At 36.9% G+C, this 23243-nt stretch overlaps 1 protein-coding gene across 1 annotated transcript in view; it reads left to right on the forward strand.

The window, feature by feature from the left end:
* Positions 1-23243, forward strand: part of GALNT13 (polypeptide N-acetylgalactosaminyltransferase 13) — a 554418-nt gene that overhangs the window by 43240 nt on the left and 487935 nt on the right. The gene's annotated exons all lie outside the window — the stretch shown is intronic.

Below are 23243 nucleotides of genomic sequence, written 5' to 3' on the forward strand. Positions count from 1 at the left end.
CATCCTTACCAATACTTGATTTAATCAGTCCTTTTAATTTTAGCCATTCTGATGAAAGTATAGTTTACATTTCCTTGTTGAATAAGGCGGTCATGCTATGTGGTTTCATTGCCGTATGTTTATTATTACTTATAAATTGTTCAGGTGCTTTTGCTTATTTTTCTATTGTGGTGATTTTTAAAATTGTTAATATGCAGAAATTAGTTATATTTGGATTAAGAACCCCCTATAAATTAAATGTTGCAAATACTTTTTCCCTCTCTGTGACTTGCTTTTTCAATTTCTTAATGGAGTGTTTGATGAGGAAAAGTTTTTAAGTTTAATCTTAATTATATTTTTGCCTCTTTGCATTTAGATTATTCCAGTTCAGTTGATTTTCATGAATGGTTTGAGGTAGAAGTGAAATCCTATTTTCCTTTCAAATGGATATCTAGTTGTTACAGAATCATGCTGAAAATTCTTTCCTTTGCCTACTACTCTTTATTGCCAACATCATAAATTAAATGTCCATATGTCTATGTTTTGGGGGCAGTTATTCTTTTTAATTTGTCTTTTAGTGTCTTCTTACTACTTATGACACTATTTTAACTATGGCCACTTTTTCATTATTCCTGATACCTATTAAAACACGCTCTCTGTCAGACTTACTTCACTTAACATAATACCCTAAAGGTTCATCCATGTTGTCGAAATATATGTGGAATATAAAAAATAAATAGATAAATACATGAACAAACCAAACCAAAACCAAACACATAGTTACAGAGAACAGAGTAGTGGTTACCAGAGGGGAAGAGGTAGAAGGTGAAATGGGGAAAGGGGGTCAGCAGTACGGCGACTTATGGAAACTAGACTTTTTTGGTGGTGAACACACTGTAGTGTATACAGACGTCAAAAAACACTACTGGGCATATGAAACATATAATTTTACATAGACCAATTAAAAAATATTCTCCCACAATATTTTTATTCAAGGAATCTTGACTTTGCCTTATTTCATATAAATTCTAGAATTACTATGTCAAATTTGACAAAAAAATTAGGATTTTAGTTGGGATTACATTCAATCTATTGCTAAATAAATTCTTAAAGAATTGGCATAATTACAATGTTGACTCCTTTAATCTGTGAACATATACAAAGTACATATTTTATATATTTAGGTCTTTTTAATTTCTCTCAATTATATTTTCTGGCTTTCTGCATAGAGGTCTTATTCCTTGTGGTTAATTTGTTCCTAGCAGTTTTACACAGCTTAATATTATTATGTATTAAATATTTTAAAAATCTTTATTTTCTGTTCCTCATATAAAGAAATGTAATTTTTATATTGACCTTGCATACAGCAGGTTGTACGCTCGCTTATTAATTTTAATAGTTTTTGAGTGGATTATTTTGGATTTTCTACATAAAGACCTATGTTGTCAGTGATCAAAGATAATATTATTTAATAGTTTTCAAATTTTATACTTTTACTTTTTTTTCATATCTTATTGAATTAGCTAGAATGTTCAGAACAAGGCTGAATGACAGTGGGAAGAAGAGTGGAAATTCTGTTATTATTTCCAAATCAAAGGGAATACTGTCACCATTTTGCTATTAAGCATGATGTTTATTGTGATGTATTTTATAAATATCATACATTAGATTGAGAAATTTATTTTTATTCTGATTTTGTTGGGATTTTTAATCATAACTGGGTTTTACATTTCATCAAATCCTTCCTCTGTATCTATTGAGATTATCGAATGATTTTTCTTTTTTTCTTTGTTCATCTAACAGTTTATACCGATGGGTGTTTTTTTAAAGACTTCCAGTTCCAGCAACAGTGCTGCTGCTTCCTTGTGCTTAGCGTGGGTCCTAGAGGGCCAGAGGATTTTTCTCGGCATTTGTTCTCTACCCTCCTATGCTTGCCAAATGCAGGAAGCCTCATGTTACATCTTGTACCTCCCCAGGGTAGACTGCTGGTTACTTGGTGCTGTGCTCCTGGTGAGAGTGGAAAAGTTCTGGGTTACTTTGCTCCAGTCTTAATCTTACAATGTCCTGTGCATCTGGGCCTTAGTTGCGTGGCTTTTTCAGTATTCCTACCCATTCCTCTCATCATGCTCACATTCTTCCTTGATTCTGGGGTTATTTGGTGAGAGAAAGTGTCCTGCTCTTTCCCCAGTGGGAACAGATCTCTGCATTGTGTTAGGATGAGATTCTGGGCTCAAGAGAGTTACCTGCTCCTCCAGCAGAGTCTGATAACTTTTGCTTCTACCTCTTTCCCAGAGACTGTGCATCTTTTCCAGGGCCCTTGGGAGTATGAGGGTTTTCTGTCCTAAAAGGCTAAAGTTTGCTTTTTATTAGAGAAGGGTGTGGGGAAGCAGAAAGGGTTTTGTGCCTTTGTGACACCAAAGTGCTCTCTCTCTGGCTTTCTGCCCTGACCTTAATCTTGCTGCTGAGCTGCCAGGAGATGCCTAAAAAAAAAGAGATTATGAACGAGTGTGTCTGCCTTTGTGTCTGGGAGATCCCAGGGTGTCTGTACTATTCTGCCAGCCCATTCTGGCCTTTGAGTATTTGTTACCATCTTAGCTGTTTTCTTCTTACCCACTTTCAAAATGAGCACCCATGCCTCTCATGTTCTGCTAAAGGTAAAATCGTTCCTATGTCCTGTCTCTCCTCAGAATGGCTGTTACCCTTTGAAATTTAGTTAATCTCTTGGCCTTGTGACCCCAGCTCTCGGATGAGCTCAAGAAAAGTTATTACATTATAGATTATCTGGCCCTTACTCATTGTTAGAATAAGAGTGATATTCTGTTGTGGCTTTTCGCCTTCTAAGTGGTAGAAAAACTGAAAAATTTTTTTCATCTATATATATTTTAACCCAGCCTTTTAAGTTTTCCAAAGCAAGATGAGTTTTGTTTTGTTTTTTCTCTATACATTACCTAGTCTGCACTAACCAGAGCCAGAACTCTTGAGTCAATACTATTTTTAGTAGTCTTTCCACACAAAGTGAATTTGTTGCTATCACACTTTTGTGAGCAATGGAGGCTCAGTGGGTTATGTATAACAAAATTTCATTGGTTTAAACAAAGTAGAATTCAAGTTTTCTCCTGCATAAAGGAGTCTGGTCATTGGCATGTAGGACTGGAATTGTGGTACTTTGGTCATTAGGGAATCAAGTTTCTTTATCTAGTTCTGTTCCAACATTTTAGCAGTATGACTTCATCCTCAAGGGTTTTCCAATGGCTAAGCTGACTCCTGGATCCCAGCCATCATATCTGGGTTCTATGCAGCAAGAATGAAAAAATAAGACACAAGAGGGAGGAGATATGGGGATATACGTATATGTATAGCTGATTCACTTTGTTACAAAGCAGAAACTAACACACCATTGTAAAGAAATTATACTCCAATAAAGATGTTAAAAAAAAAATGTTAAAAAAAAAATGCAGGGCTTCCCTGGTGGCGCAGTGGTTGGGAGTCTGCCTGCCGGTTCAGGGGACGCGGGTTCGTGTCCCGGTCCGGGAGGATCCCACGTGCCGCGGAGTGGCTGGGCCCGTTGGCCATGGCCGCTGAGCCTGCGCGTCCAGAGCCTGTGCTCCGCGATGGGAGAGGCCGCGGCAGTGAGAGGCCCGTGTACCGCAAAAAAAAAAAAAAAAAGAATGCAATGGCAAAAGGGCATGCTACCAGCTGGTTTAGCCCCGCTCAAAAATATTCCCTGGAAACTTTACCCAGTATTTTCTGCCTGACCATCATTACTCTCTGCTGCAAACAAAGCTATTATGTATAGTGTTTTAGCTGAACACACGACTCCCTAGGAAGGAAGGGGAAGATTAGTATTGGGTAGGCGCTTAGCAGTCTTAGACACAATTAGAGGATGGGGACTACATTTAGGTAATCAGATTTCTGAGGCAGGATGGTGTGGATTAAAATACACAGGTTCTATCATCAAACAGAGCTGGGTTCTGATCTCAGCTCTGCAAATTACTAGCTATGTGACCTTGAGCAAGGTCTTTATCCTGACTGGTCCTACTTGCTCAGCTGTAAGAGAGCATGATAGCAACTACTTGAAACATTTTTGTGAGGATTGAATATGATAATACATGCAAAGCGTCTATCACATAGGAGAGGATCAATAAGTGGTTTGTTTTATTTCACCCAACTTACGTTAACATAAATTCAGTTGTTTAAGGGAGGACAGAGTCTGTTCATGACTAATACTGATTGAGAGCAAAGAAAGGCAATTTGCATTGTTTCTCTTGTGTAAAGCTTTACCTTTTAGCTGGGATGGAGAGTCTCAATTTCTACCCTTTAAATAGATCAATTATATTCTTTGAGCTATACTGAAATATTGCTCAAAATTTAGGTTTATGATAGTAATATGTATGTAATGTCAAACCGAGAAACAGATAAGAGGAGTTCTAGTTTGAATTCTACCACTAAAAGTTATGAAACTTGTGAAAGTCATCAGAACTCTCTGGACCTCAGTTTTGTCAGCTGATAACGAATTAGGTGGACAAGTGGACCTCCACTACCTATTCCACAGCTTTAAAGCACCACAATTCTATGCATTTTTATTTGCCCCAGACAGATCTTCTTGTCAAAAGAAATATCCTAAAGACCAGGAAATAAGTGATAAAGACATATTTAGTCAAACTAAAGTTGAATTTTTACAGGAACTGACTTGGTGGGGAGGTTTTGCCAGTTCTGAAAGAAACAATAGGTGTTCGTTAAACAACATGGTGTATGTTGGAAAACTGGCTTCAAATTCTGGTTGGGAAGATGCTGGCATAGATAAGTGTGTCATTTGGGGCAAGTCACTTAAATTCTCTGAACCTTAGATTACTCATTTATAAATTGGGCAATATTTATTAAAGCCATGATGAGCATAAAGAACAACATAAAAGTACTTTTGAAAGCTGTGCAACTTTAGTGCTAAGCTCTTTAGAAGGTCCAATGGGTAAAGTACAGAAAATACCCTCACTCTTTGGTATGGAGATTGTAAGATAAAATTTTATAAATAAAATACAGCAAAATAAAGTTACTAAGGACCACTGTTTTAAAGTTTGTGTTAGATTTTGCCAATGTATTTTTCTGTCCATGTTATGTTGTAGGAAGTGGTACGTCTAGTTCACCCCAGGGAGGCCAGACCAACAAGGCGTGTGTATGACTTGTGTATGAAGTCTCTCCTTGAGGTGAATTTCTGATGTGATCTTTCTCTCCATCTGAGGCATTCAGCTTGCTATCCAGTGAGGCTGAAACAAAAAGCAAATCATCTGCAGTGTGTGGCTTTTAGGGCTGTCTACTCTCCTCAATTTGTCCAGTCGAAGTGACAGTTAAGGCTCCTTCTCTATAAATAGCAAGTTATTAGTAAAAGCATGGTTGCCATATGGCAAAATAGTCTCTGTTGTTAAACTGATTAAATGCAACAACAGTGTCTGGTCTTTAAGAAGATGTTATGTTCTGTGATAAAAGCCTAGAGATTATTTTTGTTTTAAAACACACCAAGCTTATATAGCTTCTGTTTCTATATGTGTATGTGTGTTTATTCATCTTGTCAGCACCTTTTAAAACTCTAGAAGTATGCCATATGTATATTAAAGTGTGTAAAGTGCACTAATATTAAGTATACAGATTGATGAATTTTTACATAGTTATGTACTTGTGTTACTACTACCCAGATCAAGACACAGAACATTTCCAATCCCCAAGAAGTTCCCCTTATATCTCTTCCCCATCAATAACCTTTTGGTTTTTAATATTCTTTAAAATTTTGGCTTTATGATAATGAGCGTATGAAAAGGTAGGAAGTCTTTTGAAGGGCAATCCAACCTCTTTAAAAATTTTGGAAGTATTAATAATAGTTTCAAAAAATAAAAACCTGTAAACAATGATGAACAATGCAATGAACTATAGTAATAATATTGTAAGCAATAAACTTCCTTACACATTCACGGGAATGAAACAGAATTGCAATGTGGAAACCTTATGAAATTCTATCCAAATCTCCCACCTGCGAACCAAAAAATAGAGCCACCACACAGGCTGGTGAGTGTTCCATCGGTCATGTTGCCAGGCAACCTCAGTCAGTATCAGAGACGCCCAACTGAGCAGCAGAGAGTCAAACTAGAAGGTATCTTGGAAACAGTAGGGTCCAGGTGAAAAAGAGGGAGGGAGGAAGGAGAGAGAGAGAGAGAGAAATAGAGTCACTTGGGCATTTATCCATGTTAGTCATGACCACAGTTCCCCCACCCCGCCCCAGTAACATGCAACTAGCTTAGAGCAAAATTCTCTGGGTTTCTACTTACTTCACTGTGCTTTCCTCCTTTGCTGTGTCTGTAGGTGTGAGTGCAAAGGTTTGGCAAGATGCATCATCATTAATTTTTAGGAAAGCAGGGTGTTACAAGTCATTTTCAGTCCATCCAAATCATGTTAACTAAGAGTTCATTGAGATTTGAATCATACAGTATTCTGTTTGCTTTAGTCATACTTAATTAATCTGATTTTTAAATTGATATACTTTGTTAAAAAAAAATGAAAAGTATAAAATAAAATACCTACCGCCTGGAGTTAACCCCTTTCATGGAAGGCATAAAGGAATAGCGAGGGAGGCATGCCTGAGATCCTCTGGGCCGGCATCAGAGGTGATATACCCCAGGCAAACAGGGTGAGAATCTGGGCTGACAACTTCAGCTGAGCCCTCTACTCTGAGATGCAACTTCTATGTATTTTTCTAGAGAGATATATCTTCCATTCTCCATAATTTGGTATAAAACATTTTCTACTGTCCTGTGCTCTAACCCCCCACTACTCTCCTTCTCTCCTTCTTAAAAGATGCCATACAGAGAAAATAGCATCTGTGAACTTCAGGGTTCCTGCTAATTTACTTCTATCCATAAATCCTTTCATTCTTCCCTTCTGATGTGTCTTCCTCCGTGAGCCAGTGCCATCATGCATGCTCTGGACCTTATACCTGTATGTGTCCTAAGAGCCCTATAACTCAAATGAATATTTTCTTCCTCTTCTGTATCTTCAATCTTCTCCCTCTCTCCTGATTTCCTTCGCATTGGCATTAAGCATGTCAAAGTATCTTTCTGCTTAAAAACAAATAAGCATCTCTGCACAAATCCTCCCTTCATTCCAAGTCCACCTTCAGCTATACAGTAACTCTTATCTCTACTCACAATTAAACATTTCCAAGAATTGTTTCCATTCTCTGTCCCAAATCCTCATCCTCCATTCACACCTCAACACACAGAGGCTTGCTTTCCCCTGCTTGTCTGAAACTGTTTTTTCTTACACCACTGAAGTTAGTCCTGGGACTACATATAGACTATACTTCTTTGATCTCTTAGCATGATTTTGTACCATTAATCATGCCCTCTGTTTTACAATATTCCTTCTATTGGAATCTTTAACACTACACTCTCATGATTTTCTCTTCCCTTGATAGACCTCGCCCAATTTCACTTGTGGGCTTAACTTTCTTTTAAAGTGCACTCTATAGGACTCTTTGTGGAAATTTTCATGCCTTTAATTAACATTGGTTTGCTAACTCCCTCATCTTTATCTGTCCTAAAATTCAACTCCTATACTCACCTGCCTTCTGGGAAGTCCTACTTTATGTCTCATAGCTGCCTCAAAATCGTCAAAGTCTACCAGCAAATTTATGAATACCCCTAATTTTTTCTATAATAAACTTAATTAAGATATATAAAGTGATGGAATGCATAAAGAACAAAGTAAAAATAATAAAATGGGTACTCTTAACAATGGACCTGCTCTTAGCAGGTCTTTGATTTTATCTGGAAATACTGTATTAAAAGCTCTGAGAGGAAAGATGTCCCAAGCATCTAGCATAGGGTTGAGAGACTTTAGGTACTTAAATTTGCCAAATAAATGAAATAAACATTTTATATTTGAAGGACTATTAAATGCTTTTGTCTTTCTGAGTTGTGTTAACAAAATTTTTTGCTCATCATGATATTGATCGCAATAGTAGCAATGGCTAAAATGTACCGATTAGTTACTATGTGCAGGTGCCTCTGATTCTCATTCTATGTGCATACTCTTTCCCATGACCTTTTAAGTAGGGAGAGCTCTTATTGCTATTTTATAAATCTGGGAACAACTGGACTTAGCTGGGCAAATTAACCTCTCCAATATCTCCAAATTGAAGGATGGCAGAGATAGGACTTGAATCAAAGTCTGTCTAATACCCCTAACCATACTACATATGGCTGAATTTTTAGAAAAAGCAACATTTTGTATGTTTCTGGCTCTTTCATACAAATGTTCATTGTTCTGGTATTTTTGCTATTATTTAGCCTCTTCAGTGTCTTAGTAGTGGCACATGACTACAAGTACAGTCTTTCTTAGGGGGATCATCAATTGTCATTTTGGTTGGAATAAAGAAAGAACTTAGAATATGCATTCAGGCGCTGGGTAAGAGAAAAAGAGCTTCTGTATAATGGCAAGTGGAGATTATGGAGAAATATTGGGATGGTCAAGAGATATGGTGTTTTCTCCATAGAAGAGGAAGAAAGTACAAGAAAGCTGGAAAAGAATGGGAAAAATAATTGACATGTGGAAAAAACAACTGACAAATATATCCTGCAAAGCCAATTATAAATTGAAATGAAAAATCCTGGTTCGGTGACTTTTATAACTGGAAGAAGAGGAGAATATGGCGAGGAAATGAGATGAATAAAAAAGGAATATATGAAATATGAAGAGTAACATGATTAAATCTGATCAAAGAGAAATGTAATTTAATACAATGAGAGAGTGTGAATAACCAGGAATTAAAATTGGTATAAAGAAAAAAATCCCATGCAGCAGTTAATAGGTTTCATTGATTCAGATTGCTGCCTTTGTACCTATCTGCCAGAAATGTGAAGCAAAAAGAAAAATAAAATGTTGATTGCTGTTCTGCTGGGATGGAGCTGAATGGATGTGGGAAATCTGATAATTTTTATATTGATTATGGTTTTTTGCAAGAGAAGAAACATACCAGCATTTTCTTTCTCAGTTTGAACACTGTTTCATTTCACAGAAATTAATAGGTAAGAGATTTTTTTTTTTTTTTTTTTGCGGTATGCGGGCTTCTCACTGTTGTGGCCTCTTCTGTTGCGGAGTACAGGCTCCGGACTCAGCGGCCATGGCTTATAGGCCCAGCCGCTCCGCGGCACGTGGGATCTTCCTGGACCGGGGCACGAACCCGTGTCCCCTGCGTTGGCAGGCTGACTCTCAACCACTGCACCACCAGGGAAGTTCGATAAGAGATTTTGATGTGGAGCACACCTACTGATTTGTTCAGAGGTCAATCACTGGTTGGAATTATTTATTCTGCCTATCAAAATCAAAAGAAAATACCGTAAACATTCAGCCACATAAATAGTGGAGCTTTTCCTTGTACTAACAGGTGTTATTGATCTTGAAGCTTTATACTTTGCTGTTTAAGCTATGAAACTGTAAAACCTTTGCAGAAAATTTATGAGTTGTTTGCTTTTAGAATTTGACTCTAAAATTTTGACCTTGACTCAAAAATAAGCTGTAATAAGAAAAACTGCCTATTAATAACATTGTTTCTCACTGCTATGATATAATCTATAAAAATACCATTTCTAGAAAGGAATCTAACAATTGAGACAAGTTTGAATAGGGTGATAATGACTTCTCTCCTTCCCCTTACTACTCCCTAGCCCCCCACCGCATTCCCCATTGCTAATTTCTGGTGAATAATACTGAAAGAAGAATTGTTTCCAGAAGTTGATTTAATTGGTAACAACAGGCCCAAAATGATAAATGGACATACATTATTTTGTACCCCAGAGATGTAATGTGATTTAATTATTGCATTAAAATGATAACTAAGGTCACTTAAGACAGTACTTTTAGATTGGTTGTTTGAAAACAGACTGTAGGATAGATTATATTAGCTGTATACTACATCTGGCTTTTTTTTTGGGACTCTGAATAAAAACAAATACTGGGGTGCCTTGCTTTTAACAGGAAAGTTTTCTTGCTCATGGAAATTTGATTTTTCAATCTAATCATTTTTGCCATTATCTCAGTAAAGATTTTCTCAAACGACAGTCTACTATTGATGGGAGACTTTTTCTAGAGCAGCAATCACTGTAGTTCTCAGGTATTTCAATTAACATGCCATTTTAACCTAAATCATTTATAAGGGAAGAGCATTTTGGGGTCTGAGTAGGTATGTCTTCAATATTTTACAGTTTCCTTACATAAGTGAAATACAAAGTCCATTCATGTTGTTTCTTTCGTAAAAATGTAGTTGGATTTGATGAAATGCAGGCTGCAACAGTGAGAGTGATTACAAGTCCTTAGTCTTCCCCAGTTTCAGTAATTGCTTTTAAATATTGGTCCTGATGGTTTTAAGAGGGTATTTATTTGGAAGAAAGGCCACAAATGCAAACAGAAAAAAAATAGCTCCTGAATCTTAGGTGAAACTCCAGGTTTGGAAAGTTAGCCACTTTTTTAAAAAGGAATGTGGAGGTTAATAGAATATGACATGTAGGGTGAAATTTTATCTTTCCAAAGTCACATAGATTCTCTAATACTGGAGATCAGTAGAAGAGAGAAATTCTGAAACAGAATACTTAAATCAAGCTTTATTTTTAATGGGAGGTTCTGCCTTCCTTTTCTTTCTTATTTATTCTGTTTTGTGAATAACTTTTTTTTTTTTTTTTTTTGCGGTACGCGGGCCTCTCACTGTTGTGGCCTCTCCCGTTGCGGAGCACAGGCTCCGGACGCGCAGGCTCAGCGGCCATGGCTCATGGGCCCAGCCGCTCCGCGGCATGTGGGATCTTCCCAGACCGGGGCACAAACCCGTGTCGCCTGCTTCGGCTGGCGGACTCTCAACCATTGCGCCACCAGGGAAGCCCTGTGAATAACTTCTGACAATCCTTTGGGTCTCTCTATTTGTTATAATTTATCATAACTGTGTATACCTATGTACTCTTTTTATAAATAATGCTGTCATAGCATTGTCCATGAAGCCTTTTCTTTAGTATGGGGTTGTAACAAGAGAGTTTTGCAGTGGAGAAATTTAGGATTATTTTTAAGAAAGCAGGTCAAAAATCATTTTTATTTTTAATAAACCACATTTCTCCCCAAAAAAGTTTTTACCAATTTACATTTCTACCTGTAAGGACCCATTTTATCCCATCTTCGAGAAAATATAATTTTCTCAAAAACAGTATTTAATTTACAGTTTTTTAATTGGCATAATCCCTAATTAAATGAATTAATAGTTTCCCCAGATGACAAGGGAAATGTAGCCTTGTTTTCTGCTTGCTTATTCATGTGCTTATATATCATGGTAATCTCTGCTTAATTTTTAAATTTTGTAAAGAGGCACATTTTTCTCTTTCTCATGTATTTTTGGCAAATATCCTTACTTTATAATATTTCTGTGTTTTCTATTATTGGATTACATACTTCATTATATTACATTGCTTTATATTGATTAACAAGTTACAGTTTTTAGCAATTTCCTATAACAATGTTGCTCTGTTAATAAGAATACGAATGTTAATTCTTGGGGGATATAATAATTTCAGTTAACTTTCCATTAATTGGGGGCTAATTATTCAATATCCTGATTTTTAGCTCTTTATTGACTTCTTTCCTCTAATTGCCTGTCTTTTATGGCACTTAATTTATGGTTAATAACTTCACCAGGAAGGTTGCAGAAAAAACCCGGAGAAAACTGAAGCTGCAAATCAGACTAATAAGTAAGGATATAGTGGCTTTAATAAAGTGTTTTTGATTTTTGCTTCTTTTGAGTGGAAGAAGTTGAATATTTTACTTGTTAATAATTTTAAAATTAGTTTTAAGAAACGTGTACATTTCTCTCATGTATCAATTATGGTAAAAATTTTACTAAATTAAAATATTCAAGCCGACAACTAAAGTTTTATTTACATTTGTGTAATTTTAGGATAGAATATCAAAAAGCAGCTTTATTTAGTCTATTTTACTTTTGGAGTTTTCTGTAACCAAGTCCCTTCAGCATCCTTTCCTTTGTGCTGCTGGGATCCTTTTGTGCCCTAGAGTTCTGGGCTTTTGTTTGATGATACTTCATTCTCTTTTTATCTCGCACTAATTGCTTGTTGAAACAGAGTGGCTGTGATATAATTTTACAAGCTAATTTAATATTATTCTTCATTATTTTCTACAAATAAACACCCCTGTTTTGAAAAGAATATCTAGACTAGAAATAGCCACATTACCCTGACTGTTTCATTGAAGGAACACTTGTAATTCATTCCTTACATCTTTTGTCATGAAGAATTCAAAATCCTTAAGGCCAGCTAGGAAGTAGGAAACTGAGGTTAAGATTTTCTAATGGTTTAATGTCTCAGCGGACTCATTTATTTTCTTTTTAATCATGTGATTTATGGCAGAAGATGGCCAGCTTGCTAGTGAAAGTCTACTGGGAACTGTCTAAATGCTCTACTGTTGTCTTAAATCTCTGGGTTTTATATCCAGTTGAACACTTTGGATTTCTGTTTGCCTCTCTTGGCAACTATTAATGAACAAGCTTAAACCACTGGTATGTCATGTTATAAAATGAATACTGAGCAGTTATTAAATACCTTAAACAAATGAAAGATGAGCAGTTTTTAGGTTGATACAGTTTTTATAGCATTTAATTTCATTATTTTTTGAGGGTCATGTATTGCTTTTTACAAGCTTTTTTTTTAATGAAGACTTAATTTCATTATGTTTTAATGAGAATCTATTGCTTGTAGAGTCTCATTAACATATATTTTAGGCTTTGACATTCACAGTATCTTCATAGAATGGATATCGCTATACCCAAGCGTGACTGAAAAGACCAGTGTGTAAAAAACTGCCTTGAAAAATGATGTCTGCCATATTCACATTCTCTATAAAGCTTCAGCTTTCTTTCACTCTCTCTATGCCCAATTATTCTATCTGGTGCTGTATTCTCTTAACATTAATAATTACACATTATAACTATCTGTTGAAAAGAGTTCCACATCTTGGAATCACTCCAAATGTTTCGCTTACCTCTTTTCTTATCCCTACTCTGATGCTCTTGTCTATCTCCCCTACTGGATCCTAAACAGGAAGGCAGAGATTGCATCTTTTCATCTGTTTTATCTTTAGTGCCTAGCATAGATGTTGGCATCTGTGTAGATACTCAGTTTTTTCTGTAGGATAAATGAAAGGCGTACATTTCTTGTTATAATTAAAGTAGTAGTTTTATTCTGGAAATAATACATGCTTTTATTAAAAATTCAGAACTACAGAAGACTATAAATCAATTCTCCTCCTAGAGATTATCAAGTTTAGCGGGTGTATCCTTTTAGAAAAATTTCTATATGTATGAAAATCCACGCAACACATATACACACTTCCTGATTTTTCTGTGTGATGATTTCAGGTCTATGAAGGGTCTGGAATTTGATTGTACTTAATTAAACACTAATAAGTTAGATTGTTACTGTTTCATGGACGTTGGCAGAATAGACTCCTGTGTCAGGGCAAAGGACATTTTTAGTCACGGCACAGCAAGTAGCTTAAGTTTCAACATGTTTGCGTCAGCTCCCCTTGCCTCCCAGATCCCACAGCGGTAGTGTGGACTGCACCAGTGGATGCCTGCACACACGATAGGCTGCATTTCAGGAAAAGAACAATAGCCATAGGGAATCCACCATTTTATAGAAAGCAGTAAAAGGTTGCTCTTTGTCCCAGAGAAAGACCTCACCTCATTCTTTAAGTTGATCACTGTAAACACAGCCCTGAGAAACGGCCTGTGTGAAGAGTGTTTGGGGCCCTGCATATAGGCACACACAGCGAGAAGTGTAGGAGTGTGAGAGACCCTAAGGAGGAGGGTCTCCCAACAATAGCTACCTTTGGGTCCTTCATCATTTTGGCTTCTGGTGAATTTTCACATGAGTCTGCCATTCCATTGAACATCTTGATTAATCTGATAGAGGCTGGGAACGATTCCATTCCATTTTTCTCATACTGTATTTACTTAAGGTTATTATGAGCAAAACTTAAAACAGCAGGATTAGGCAAACCTGCAGTTTTGACTTCAATCATGTCTCCCAGGGTCCTGGACTCAATCGCTGTAAATAAGTCTCAGAGGGTATCAGTAGGTCTTATTTTATGCAGCCCAGATGTAGCCTAAGGCCACCTTATTATCCAGGGGACTAGTGCAAGAGAATTTAGCCGGATTTGCTGATCCTTGGTTGTCATTACAGTAGGCAATCAAGTACCTCAGTCCCCAGTGGCAAGACAGTCCATAGGCCATTCTGCCCCAGATCCAAACATGAAATCCAAAGGGACACGGGTCACTCTAGTTCAATATTTGCTGATAAACTTGATTTGGATCACCATTACGTTGATACGGTTAAGCATGTGCCATGTCACTGAAGACTTATTTATAGCCTGGATGGCCATATAGAGCATAACCCAAAGCTGCTCAGACATCAGGGGAAGCAGAGAAAGGGTCTCTTCGGTAGCTGCCATTGAGGGCATCAGGCACAGCAGGCTAGTAGTTCAGGTCTGGTCATGCCCACATGAGTGTTTCGGTTTTATAGCATAGGGATGAGGTGACAAAGAGATAGTAGTTCAGACTGCCAGCTGCAGAAGCTGCTTCACTCGGGCAGGCCATGTGATTATATTGCCAGGCTCTAATGTTGGGGAGACAAAGAGAGTATGAATTGACCGCCCCTCACCCACCGCTCCCCTCCACCTCTTTGGATACAATTTGTTTTCTCCTCAGATATCAGGGTTGTTAAGCTCCCTCCATAGCCATGACATTTTGTGTGTCCTAGCCTAATAAATATAACATCATCTCTCTTTTTACAACATCTTTTACTGTGACCCAGACCTTTCGTATGGAAGGGTTAAATATGAGTGGGACAAGGGCATTTTTACAAAACTTACAGATACCACCTATGTTGGCTCACATTGTCCTTTGTAGTTGGATTCCATTAGCAGTGTACACAACAAAGAGCTTATTATCCTCATGGTCTAGGACCATGTCAGTCCAACACAAGAATCCAGGTGGTGGAGTCAGAATTAAGTTTTAATGCTCCAGGCCTCTTAGTGGCTGCACTGCCCGTTAGAGGTATGCCAACCGGACGGACCTGAGGTTGTTGTTGGGGAGAGAAAAATGCACCATGTTTCAGGAATGGACAGGGTGGAATCCATATTTTCAAAAATAATTTTATAAAATTCCCCACCCATTTCATCCTGATCATTAATCAGTAGGTGGCCAAGAGAAGATGAACTTTCTTTTGGGAAGGCCAAACTTAGTAAGCCACTGTCCTGCTCAGGTGGGTGGACCAGGAGTTGATTAGAAGTTTGGTCAGATATCTTTTTCAGTCAGTTTCTGAGGAGGTCATTCCAACATTCAGCAAAAACTTTGGTAGAGTTTATGGAAAATCTAATACCTTTCCTATTACTCCATCATTGAGTGGCCTTTGCAACAAAAGACACAGCATTGTCAGACTGTAGGGGGTTTGGAAATCAGAAAGCCGACCCAGCTTAGTTTCATGGGCCACAGTACTGTTGCCAGAGGTGGCTGATTGGACGAGAATAGCAGCAGTGTAACCTGAGACTGGGTTAAGATGATGACTTAGGTGCCTGTACGAAACAGAGCCATACTCAAACAGAGCTGTAGGTGGAAATTCTACTTCCACCATCCCCCCCTTAACTTCGGAACCATATTTATACAGGTGCATAGGAACTTCAGTCTGCCCTGGTGACAACCTACCTCACCTTCACCCTTAATCATATTTTTGTCTTAAAGCAGTTGAAGTCAGGGTAGAGGGGACCAGAGGTATCAGAGGGCATGAAGCAAGAGAGCAGCTTTATGCTGGTGAACAAGTTATTTTCAGTTTAGAGCACCATTCACCCACAACTCAACCAAATGAATGTTTAATGTTTTCAGTTTTCATTATTATGATTGCCAAGGTTTGTTTAATTTTCCCCACATTTTTACCAGACCTTTTACTTCTTGGTCCTTCTTGCATTCATTCATTTAACAGGTGTTTATCAAGCACCTGTTTTGTGCCAGAAAATGTTTTTGGTGTCTTAAGGATAGCACAGAGAATAATAGACATAATTCCATGGGGCGGAAGGAGGCAATAAATAAATTAACAAGTACTAGTGATACGTATTCCGAATAAACCACTTAAGTATATTGCATAGATGGTGGAAGGGCATTATCTCAGATAAGTTGGCCCAGAAAAGAAGACTCTGGGGATGTTTGAGCAGAGATCTGAATAAAGGGTGAAGGGTTGTGCCATTGGATTACTTAGGCGAACAGCGTTCTAGAGGGTACTTCAAGCACAAAGATTCTGGAGTGCATTAAGTAAAGGAGAGAGAGTTAGAAGATGAAATCTGAAAGGCAGTCAAGATCCAGATTTGTTTGTGTTATAGCGAAGTTAGGGATTTGGAATTTACTTTAAATGTGATAAAAAAGCCATTTGTCAATAATGATCAGAACATAGAAGAGACCTGATCAAACTTAAGTTTTAGCATGATCAGACCACCTTCTGTGTGAAGAATAGATTTCTATGGGGGTGTATTTAAGAAAATAATTGAGTGATCCCACTCCTATGTATATACTTGAGAAACAAATACATATGTCTGTATAAAAACTTGTACATGAATGTTCATCACCAAATTATTCATGATAGCCAAAAAGTGGGAACAACACAAATGGGGATCAACTGCTACATGGATAAATAAAATGTGGTATATCCATACAATGAAATATTATTTGTCAAGAAAAAGAAATAAAGTACTGGTGTATCCTACAACACGGATAAAGTCTTGAAAACATTATGCTAACTGGAGAAGACAGTCACAAAGACCACATATTGTATGACTTCATTTATACGAAGTGTTCAGAATGGGCAAATCTATAGAGACAGAAACTCAATTAGTGGTAACTTAGAGCTAGGAGCAATGGGAGGGTTGAAGGGTTATAGCAAAGGGGAGTTGCTTTCTTTCAAGGTAATGCAAGTGTTCTAAAATTGATTGTGGTAATGGATGCACAACTCTGTGACTATACTACAAGCCATTGCATTGTACACCAAATGGGTGAATTTAATGTGAATTATATCTCAATAAAGATGTTCAAAAAAAAAAAGTTGAAACAATATGTCAAGTTGGTGATGGTGGCTTGATTTAGAATGGCAGCAGTGGAATTGGTGAGAAGTGTGTTAAATCTGAAGGTAGAGCCAACAGAATTTGCTGTAAGATCAAATAGGGGATGTGAAAGAAAAGAGTTGCCAGAAAAGAGTACAAAGTATTTTGGCTAATTTATGTCAAATCCTGCCTAGGAGTTTTATAAGATATTGAGAATTGACAATTGGACTTGGCCATGACTGTATCCAATATGTTTTCCATATAGTGGAAGGAGCTTAAGCCTGTTGAGTTTAAAAGAGAATGGGAGGATAAGGATATGGGATGTGTAGACAGTGATTATACATAATTCTTTGCAGAATTTTGTATTACAGGTAGGCAGAGAGCAGGAAGCATCGCTGAAGAGGAATGTGGGTGGGGTCAACTTGGTTTAAGATGATTTTCCATATAGCATCTTTGTATTGATAGAAATGACTCATTCGAGAAGAAAAACTGGTGCAAAAGAGACAAGTGCATCAGTAAAATTCGTGAAAGTGTGGGAGCGGAGGGTGCTGTACTCCTAAAAGGATAGTTCCTCCATTGTCACACTTGGACTTGCAGATTTAGGGGTGGCGGTAATAGGAACCAGCAAGTTGATACACTCCACTTGGCAGTATGCAAAATTCTCTTCTGATTGTTTATATCTTCTCTGCTAAATGCATACATGTAGTGTAGTGATGAGCTGAGAGGAAATAGTTTGGAGATGGCAGTCTGAAGGCAAACAAGGTGCAAATGTTATCTGAGGGATGGAGATTGATTTGACTAGAACTATTGCAGGATGGCTGCCAGGCACTGCAAGTCCAGTGTGAATTCATAGATTTAAAGTGAGAACAGGCAGCATATTTTTGGGGTTTCTTTCTAGTCATGTTCATCTGTTTGCATGTAGGAGTGGTGTAGGGGAAAGTTAAATTTAACAAGTGTATTGGTTTGCTAAGGCTGCCATAACAAAGTATGACAGACTGGGTGACTTAAACAACAGAAATTAATTTTCTCACAGATTTTAGAAGTCCAAAATCAATGTGTCAGTAGAGTTGGTTTCATTCTGAAGCCTCTCTGTGTTGTGTGTAGATGACCACCTTCTCTGTCTTCACATGGCCTTTCCTCTATGTGTGTCTGTGTCCTAATAACCTCTTCTTAGATAGATACCAGTCATATTGGATGAGAGCCCATTTGTATGACCTAATTTTTACTTAATTACCTCTTTAAAGGATCTATCCCCAAAGTCACATTCTAAAATACTGGGGGTTAAGACTTTACATATGAATCTTTTGCGGGGAGGGAGGAGTACAATTCTGCACATAAAACACTGCTGGAGTTTTAAAATTTAAATATATTGAAGTGAGAGAGGGCATATGTAAGAGATATGAAACCTTGTTCTCATACAGCTTACTATTTAAGAAAAAGGGACAAATAATAAACAAATTACAAAAAACATTTTTTTAAAATGCTGGGAGGTTGTTAATAGGTACCAAGAGAAAAATAAAGTGAGCTAAGGAAATATAGAGTGATAAGTTGTGTGCTCTTTTATATAGGTTGGTAGGAAGGCACTCCGTGTGCTAGAACCTAAGATTTGAAGGAAGTAAGAGCAGGGAGCTATGACCATATCAGTGGGCAGAGAAAACGGACTGGTCACTTGGTAAGAAATGAGATCAGAAAGGTCATAAGTAGAAGCACTCTTATCTGATGCAATTGGACTATAATTTCTTTAGTTAATCAAAATGTCATTAAATCAGGGAATCATATAATAGGTACATTAACATTTTGGTTTTGCCTTAAGAAAATGAGCTGTAATTTACGTAGAGTGAAATGCACAGATCTTAAATGTACAGTTCAATGAGTTTTGACAATTGTAAAATCCTGTGTAACCCATACTCCATCAGCAACTACATCTGTTAAATATATTTCTCATAATTAAATATAAAATATATTTGTAATGCTCAAATATTGAATATATTTAATGTTAAATACATTTTCAATTTAATATAAATATACTTTAAATACTGAATATATTTGTGATGCTCATCTTGTCTCCTGACGCCCTAAACATACACACTGAACATATACTGCTTCTAGAAGGATTGGGGAAGAGAATTCTTATTCTTTTTTTCTTGTTCTTTCTATGCTGTTCATGATGATAGTATTACTATTGCTACTAATAATAACTAGTGTATATTGAACTCCTCCTATGTGTCAGGCACTGTTATAAGAGCTTTATGTGTATTAATTCATCAGATACTCAGAGTCTTATGAGGTAGCGTCTACTGTTCATATTTTGTGAATAGAAAAATGGAGGCATAGAATATCTAAGAAACTTGAATTAAGCCTTACAATTAGTGCGTGTGGGAACCCCGATTCAGATCATGGCATTGTAACTCTGCAATATATAGTCGTAGGTTTTATGCTTGGTTTCATCCTAATAGTCAAATTTATGAATATTTGAAATTTCCTTAGTTTAAACGCAAGTGAAGTATTTTTTTTCTTCTTTTCCACCATCTTTCCACATGAGGCATTCATTTAACATTATCATTGACTGCTTCTTTGTCTCTTAGTGTATCTTTCCTTGTGGCATGGGTTTTATGGTTTACAGTGGTTTTTATGGTGGACCCTGGTTTAGGCTGCAGATAGATTCCTCTAGCCCAGCTGAATTTTAAGTCTTCATTCATGTGAAGATCAGACTTTCCGTCAATACGACCTGTAACTAATTCATGGTGTTTTTCCAAAGCTTACTCACTAGATTTATCAGTCCTTAAACCAAACTGCGTAATTGTTCAGTCATCAGCTCTCAGAAGCTCCTGCCTAGCTATTTAAAACATTTAAAGTGCGTTGGGTCCCTGAAAGTTCTGGAAGTACTGCCCACACTCTTCCATGAGCTTCATCCTTTGGCAGCCTCAAGTATAGCCTCATGAAACAGATTTAATAAATTTGCACCTATTATGCAGTTTTCTACAAATGAAAATATTTGGCTACAGATAAAAATATGTCTGAAAGCAACTAGAGTAGATTCCCCGGGTAAGTGATAACTTCCTAATTAAAAACAAAAATTTCTTTCTTATTTTAAAAACATAGTTACCAAACTCCTAAGCTTTACTTACATCTTATTTTTTTATATTTGAAATACATTTTTTTATAGAATAGTAAAAATGGTGTATTTTTTTTTTTTTTTTTGCGGTACGCGGGCCTCTCACTGTTGTGGCCTCTCCTGTTGTGGAGCACAGGCTCCGGACGCGCAGGCTCAGCGGCCATGGCTCACGGGCCCAGCCGCTCCGCGGCATGTGGGATCTTCCCGGACCGGGGCACGAACCCGTGTCCCCTGCATCGGCAGGCGGACTCTCAACCACTGCGCCACCAGGGAAGCCCAAAAATGGTGTATATTTTCAAACAAAAATTCCGTAATCTCTCAGAATTTCTGGCTAACACCATTATCAAGTGGGCAAGAAGAAAAGGAAAGGCAATATGACTAGCAAGATGGCACTTGAGGACTTCCCTGGTGGTGCAGTGGTTAAGAATCCTCCTGCCAATGCAGGGGACATGGGTTTGAGCCCTTGTCTGGGAAGATCCCACATGCCGCAGAACAACTAAGCCCGTGCACCACAACTACTGAGCCTGCGCTCTAGATTCCGCGAGCCACAGCTACTGAGCCCGTGAGCCACAATTACTGAGCCCACGTGCCACAACTACTGAAGCCTGCGTGCCTACAGCATGTGCTCTGCAACAAGAGAAGCCACTGCAATGAAAAGCCTGCGCACCGCAATGAAGAGTAGCCCCCGCTCACTGCAACTAGAGAAAGCCCATGCTCAGCAACGAAGACCCAATGCAGCCAAAAATAAATAAAAATAAATAAATTAATTAAAAAAATAAAAAGATGGCACTTGATAGCTTTCTAACTCCTGACGTTTTCTTATCTAGAGATATATTTTTAAAGAGGGGAATAACTGTGCTCAAAAGATTTTGAAACGATTAGAAAAGGGGTCGTATTTTTGGATAGAAGAGCCTGTAGTTTATGCAAAGTTAGTCATGCTCCACATTGATTTGGCAAGCCAGAGATATTGCAGAACTTGGATTTGGCTTGAGGAACAGAGTAGTGTTTGCAAATAAATAGGGACTTACTGGAATAAAAACATAATACAGATGCTGATTCTCTTAAATAAACCTGGGCCACCAACTGTGCTTATGTTGGTTAGTGTTACTTTGTATATTGTACCATCCTTCTGCTCAATCAGTTTCGTTCTTATGAAGAAGAGTATTGAAACAGTGTACGAGATTACTATTTTACAAGTACCAGCAGATAAAGAATGATAAAATTTAATATGTTTTAGGTAGAGGTGTTTTCACAGTAGATAGAATTAAAAACTTGAAATATATAAGGAAAGATTGTTTCATAAATAAACAAAAATGTATACAGCAGCTTAGTTTTATCACATAAAATAGTAAAGTCAGAGTTTTCTCAGTGTTAATATCTTGACATATAGATGTACCAGGGTATGAAATTAGAATAATTTGAATGATGCTTGAAGTGGCAATAAGATGTGATTTTTCACTTTCTATTATGGCTAAAGTTTAAATTAAATTCTCAATAACCTCTACTGTTAGGCTCTTATTAAGAAATGACTTATCTTAGACATTTTAATATTAAGTGAGTTCAGGTTTTCTATTATAATAATATTCTTTATATTTCTTTTAAAAAATGTTCTCATTCTTTATTTTGCTTAAGCCTTACAATTTTGTGAGGTGGTTGGGGAAGGAAATATAAGTAAAGAAAATGAAGCATAGAAAGGCAAAATGCCTACCTAAACTCGTGTTTCCATTTTATGACAGAGCCAGGAATGGTTCTTTTTATGTCTTTTATTATAGATCTTTATGATAAAAAGAGCCTGTAATATATAGATCTTATATAATATATAGATTTTTATTATAGGATATTTTATTTTAAGGTATTCCTTCTAAATCTGGGAATGGCCATCTAGTTACCATCAGTGTTATATATGCTTTTCCATAGGACTTTTTTCTACAACAAACTGAAGGTACCTGTTCCATCTTAGGACCAAAAAAAGACAGAAAATTTAATAGCTTGAATTGTTTCAAATATCATATTCAGTGAAATATACATAAAGTAACGGAAATATATATATGGGAATCCTTCCCTTGTCGTCAGGTTTGGAGGTTGAGTTCCAGTGTTTAGTTATAATTTTTACAGAAAAATGAAGTTGAAACGAAATAAAATAATTAGCATGCCATTTTTTCAAGAAAAATAACAAATAAACCTCAAATATCATGCATTCCTTAGATTTGTACATTTTGTATCTTTCTGTTTTAAATATATGTTGAATAAATGTAAATTTTATGTAGATATTGAAAGTAGAGTCTTTGTTATAATAATTTTTTAAATTGTCGCTTCATGTAAACTTTGTTACTAGTCTGGTTAGATTTGTAACAGGCAACAGCATTTGTGTTGCTTTATGATGCAAAGTCAGCTGCCATTAATTTAAAGAACTTCTGCCTCAGCAAATTGTACTTTGATGTTTTTATTTTGAGACAAGTGTTTCTGAAATAGTCCAAGTATCTTTGTATTTAATAGCTGTTCTCCTCAAATATCTGTCAAAACTGTTACTTATCTTATTCACATCAATAAATATATACTCCAGTTTCTATTATTTTAATGTATCAAATTATATGAGACTTTTATTTTGATATAGTTACTGTATAGGTAGAAATGAATTAACCAGGTAGTTATTGTTCTATGTAGTGTAAATAAAACAAATATGTGTATTGTATTGAATATCTCTCAATAATTGCACACATGTCTTTGTAATGCCTTTAGAATCCTTGCTCTGGTTATTTTAAGTCACTTTATATTAATGTATTATCCTCTGAAATTATTCTCTGACAATTTCTTTGAATGTGTACTGCCCATTCTCAAATGCACGTTTGTAGTGGATACTTTCTCTGCAGAGCAGATGGGCTTTTTAAGTCTAAATAACTGGTGACTTATTCCATGTAATTGCCCTTTTTTTTTTTTTTTTTTTTTTGCGGTACGCGGGCCTCTCACCGCTGTG

The sequence above is a fragment of the Phocoena phocoena genome, chromosome 7 (genome assembly GCF_963924675.1).
Source record: "Phocoena phocoena chromosome 7, mPhoPho1.1, whole genome shotgun sequence".
Classification (NCBI taxonomy): Eukaryota; Metazoa; Chordata; class Mammalia; order Artiodactyla; family Phocoenidae; genus Phocoena; species Phocoena phocoena.